The following is a 5,475-nucleotide window of genomic DNA, read 5'->3' on the forward strand; positions in this document are numbered from 1 at the left end:
TAGCCGGGCGAGGTGGTGGGCGCCTGTAGTCCCAGCTACTCTGGAGGCTGAGGCAGGATAATGGGGTGAACCCGGGAGGCGGAGCTTGCAGTGAGCTGAGATCCGGCCACTGCACTCCAGCCCGGACGGAAAAAAAAAAAAAAAAAAAAAAAACTAAAAGTAGGACAGCTATCATTTATTAAAGCACCAAAAGGGATTTACTTGTGTAATCATTGTCAAGACCTCTGGAAATATCTGCTCTTTTTAGAATATTTTAATAGCAGTATAATTTTTTGTACATCCCATAAATGTGTAGGATATATACACACACACACATATACACTTATATATATATATATTTAGACACACACACACACACCATGAGATAAAGTTTTACTATTTATAATATTTTTCTCCATTTGTAGTTTTAGGAAGAATTTATTTGTATCAGGTCAGGATCTTTCTCCAAGCATTATTCGTAGACAAGAGGGATGAATGAAATATGGTCTGAGTTCTTGCACATACTGCAATGAGTTTCTTTTACAATGGCAGGTGAATTTTACTTTTACTGTTACAGGGTTTTACATTTCTGACCCTTTCTCTCATTAGTTGATAGATGCTACTCTTATTCTTATTTAGCTTCTAATGTTAGAGAAGAGAACATTGAAGTTTAATGCAATTTCCTTTGTTAGTAAGTTTTTATTTCTGCTTAAGAAGCTGTAAGAAATTCTCTTTATACTTAGATTTCAGGAGTTACAAAAGTTTACATTATAACAACTTTAAAAGTTTCTATGTTGAATTGTGAATATGTATTACCTTACAAATGGTCCTTTAGGTAATATTTATGTGCTCCAGCTAGCAAAGAAAATTCTATCTAATCTAAATATACCATAAGTAGTTTAGAATAAATGCTCAATGAGAAGAATTAGTGTTCCATGAGAAGGTCAGCAGGACACTGAGAATAGTCCATATATGGTTGTACTTAACATAGGAGATTCACCACTGTCCATTGTTTGAGCCTTGAAGTTGAGAAAATTATTTTGTTATTGACCCAAAGTTGACCCCACATTGGATAATGCTTCAATCTGAAAAGATAAAACAGAATATAAACATTATAATTTACAATAAGTAAAGGAATAAATGGAAACACAAAATCTTGGAATTAGTTTAGCTATCATATATTTCTCCCCATAGACAAAACACATTGAAAGCCACATTATCAGAATATCATACAGTTAACATCAATTCACTTAAGAATTAAAAATGTTATTTATTGAAATTCCACCTTGTGCCAGATACTTGCCCAGGTGAAAGGGATACATTAACAAAGATAGGCATGATTGCTGCCGTTAAGAAACTTATATTCTAGTGGAAAGTACAGATATTTTACAAATAACAATAAACAAGGAGATAGATGGATAAATGAATGTCATATTACTAGTACAAAGAGGCTTACAGGTTTTGGAGAGCATAGAACATGGGGACATAACATAGATTGGAGACAAAAAGTAAGCATGTCCTGAGAAGATGATGTTCAAGCTAAGATCTGAAAAGAGTTCATTGGGTGAAAAGTTTAGAAGAAGCACATTTGAAAGAAAAAACTGCTTATGTGCAGACACCAAGGTAGGGAAGAACTTAGTTTTCAAGTCACTGAAAGAAGGCTCCTAAGGAAAATATCCCTTTCCTTGTATTAAAACAAAACAACAACAAAACAAAAAACAACAAAAAGACAACAAAAATAATATAAATGTTTGATAGAGTATAAACTGTGCAGGGGCAAAGATGAAAGTGAAGAGACCAGTAATAGAAGGAAAAAGAGTCTATGCAAGTTAGAGTAGGGTTATATTAGAGCAGAGGAAGAGACATGAAAAGCTTTAGATCTATTTGGAAATTGAAAGCACAGAATGTAGAATATAAAGCAGAGGAGAAGGGCAGATTATATAGAGATTTTAAGTTTGGGTAAGCTAATATGCAAATGTAATATAAATGTAGAAATGTTAAAAAAGCATTTGAATATATTGCTCAAAACTTAGAAGTAAGATATGACCTAGCAGTACAACTTCAGCACCACTGGTATAAAATGATGTCTACACGCGTGAGGATAGCCAAGATTTTCTAGTGAGTCAATAGAGAGTGCGAAATAAAGAGAGTTCAGGAGCAAACCAGAGAAAACTTTAAAAGATGGTAAAAGAAGTAGCTAGCAAAGGAGTCTAGGAAGGAAAAGAAACATAAGGGAGAAATAAGAAAAATGTTGGAAAAGTAGATTTTGCAAAAAATGTAATGCATGCTTACAGAAAACTAAAGAGAATTGATGTTATTTGAAGAATAAATTAATCTTTAATATGTTAATCATTACTATGAATTATAAGTTGTGATATATATAAATTATATTGCATGTTTAGTGTGAATATAACTTAGTTATTAATGACTAACAATTAATTGCTAAAATCAGTATAGATTGGGTTGACTGGTGAATTGAGTGATAGACGAAATAGAGACTACGTGGAATGCTTTTTTAAGAAGCTGTGGTAAAAACAAAATAATATACAGAGAAGAAAGAAAATGAAGTGAAGTTGGAAGATAAGTGTGTGTTCTTTTTCAAAATGAAAGATATTGTAGCCAGTTTAGATATTAGTTAATATTTTCCAGTTGAGAAAATCAGTTTTTAAAACCACGGAAAAGAATGGAAATGGGCAATGTGGATGAGATTTGTTGTGATGTGGACGTTTGAAAAGAGTTCATTCTCTGTAATTAGAGGAAAAAATATGATGGGAAAGTTACCAAAATGGCTTAAATCCTAATAGAAGATGAGAAATTTGAATTATATGTCTATGTTTTCTGTTTTGTTTTTGTTTTTGTTTTTCCTTAGCAGAGTATGAAGGTACCAGAGATCTTGTGAAAAAAGGAGGGAGAATGAACTTGGCTGAGAAGTCAAAAAGTAGGGAATAAAATATTGTAGTGAATGAGAGAAGAAACTTACAAGACAATTTTATTAATATTTTAGGAAAACATTGAATGTCCATTTGAGGATGATGATCATGAATGTACAAAACTTCCAAAATTCCCAATTTTCTGATTTTATCAGACAGAGAAGAAGATCTTTTGGCTTCCATCAAGATCATAGTATTCCTGGCAGATATGTGATGAGGGGAGAAAAACAAGTGAGCTAAAGCTGTATGTGAAAGGAGTGATTCAAATAAAGGCCTGTATTAGCATGCCACTTTCACTGCTGGAAAAAAAAAAAAAAGGACAAACTGTTAGTGGGTTAAATAAGACAGAATTTTTTGTGAAAGTGTCAAATAAAATCAGTCCACAGTTGGTATCACAAGTTTTTTAGTGGTGTGGATGAAAGTTTTCTAGATCTTTATTTGGCCAAACTCAACATCAGTTTCTAAAGTCTAAGAGGTATGCCAGCTGCCACCATCACATCTACCTTCTAGCCATAAGGAAGGGGGAAAAAAGCAAATAGAACGTCTAATCCTTTCCAAATCCAAAACTGGTCCAATCCAAAATTTGAAATAATCACTTCTGTCCCATTGCACAGAACACATTTATATGACCAAATCTAGCTGCAAGAGAGCTTAGAATATATAATCTCGTTCTTATTATCCTTACACCTAGCTATAACTATTACCAGTGACGAAGAGGGAATCTAGTAGTTTCTGTCATAAGCACTATGGGGTATATGCTGAACACATAGGAGACAAGAGAAAGGAGAGGATCCTATCTAGGTAACAACTTCCTCATATATTTACCTCACTTTTCTTTAGAACAAAATGTTCAACAAATAACATAAATTTCAAGCATGAATATTGTGCAGTGAAGGATTATCTCAGTGGGTTTGGAGTGCTCAAATCTGCACATTCTGAAGAAAATAGTAAGTTAGAAATGACGTTTATATTAGATTCAAAAGGAGTTTGATAAACTCAAAATAAGTGTCAAATTTGGTGTATTATTATGAGTTTTTAAAATCATAACAATGGTTTGATTTTTTAGAATATGCATTTATACAGCTTGGTGTTATTTTTGTTTACACTTTATTTAACAATAAAACCATGGATTAGTCCATAATAGGACTAAATTATGATAACATGATCTAGCTTCAAAAGTTAATGAAAATATAATTAGTATTACTTATGCTACATGTAGCTGAAAAGAGTTGTAAATCCTATTAATCCTTCTTAGTTCACAAATTATTGACCTGATAGGTAATAATCTCTTAGCTTTATTGTGTCAATTTAGCTTAAGCGTTTGAACATTGTCTTGCGCTAAAAAGTCCTCCTTATTATTTCAGTGTTTTAAAGAAACAAAGATAATTTGAAAATAAAGAACTCCACAGAAAAAAAAAGTTATAAAAATATATGTAAGTATATGAATTGATGTACACACAAATATATGATGTAAGAAACAAGATATTTGAATATAAACTATTTGAATTCAAAATGAAGAAATTCTATCAAAAATACTTTTGAATTCCTGAGTATAATAATGGGATTATACTTATTAAAGTATACTTATAATTATTAAAATATATTAGGTATTAATATATACAATAATTAAGAGTTTTATTTAGTTATATTGAAAGTATATATACACTTTGGAACTTTCTTCAGCCTATTCCAGTCAGTTAAACAGAGTATAATATGGCAGTGACATGTTGCAGTGAAATTAATACAAACTTGGGGTGAAAGTGTTAGGTTTATATTCTAGGGCTCTTTACTACCACCTGGATAACTTTGGTTGTATTTTAAATCTTCAACATTTTTATAATATCTCATCTGTAAAATTTGGTTGATAACAGGCACCACACCTTTTTGTTGTGTAGAATGACTTACTGCATCAAACTGTCAGTGAAAACTAGTTGATTCCGAATCTGTTAGAGGACTGCTGCTCTGTGTTTTCTGAATGCTCACTTAACCTTTAGAGTGGAGCTCTTGACTTGCTACTCTTGACGCTTCTCATCTTGTATCAGGATGTGTTTTTCAATGTTAACTTGTTGGGTTCTGTGCTTTAAATGCCATTCAGCTACTCATAAATGTATATATAATATATTTATCTCTATATATCTGTATTTATATATGTTAGCGTTTCTCTTCAAACTCACTGATAAAATATGCTCTTGAAAGTAACATTTACTTAACTTCATTTGCCATTAGGCCTTACAATGAAAACTTTTAAATTAAGAGACATAGTATAATGTTCATTAGTTGAATCTGTTTATAGTAATAGACCCACACTTAACACTTTTAAATACATTGGCTCATACAAATAGACTGTGATAATACTTATTTAACTTATGATGAAAATGTATCTAAAAATATGAGTGACCACTAATATACTCTATAATTTTATCACACAATAAGCATAGACTTTTATTAGCTGCAATAGAGGGGTAAATTAGAACTCTCTGAGTTACAAAATATAGGAATCCTTCTCAGGCTAACTTATATTGAAGAAGAAAATAATAAAGTCATGTAAAAGCAAGTTCACAAAACT

Source organism: Mandrillus leucophaeus, unplaced genomic scaffold (genome assembly GCF_000951045.1).
Source record: "Mandrillus leucophaeus isolate KB7577 unplaced genomic scaffold, Mleu.le_1.0 Scaffold874, whole genome shotgun sequence".
In the NCBI taxonomy this organism is placed as follows: domain Eukaryota; kingdom Metazoa; phylum Chordata; class Mammalia; order Primates; family Cercopithecidae; genus Mandrillus; species Mandrillus leucophaeus.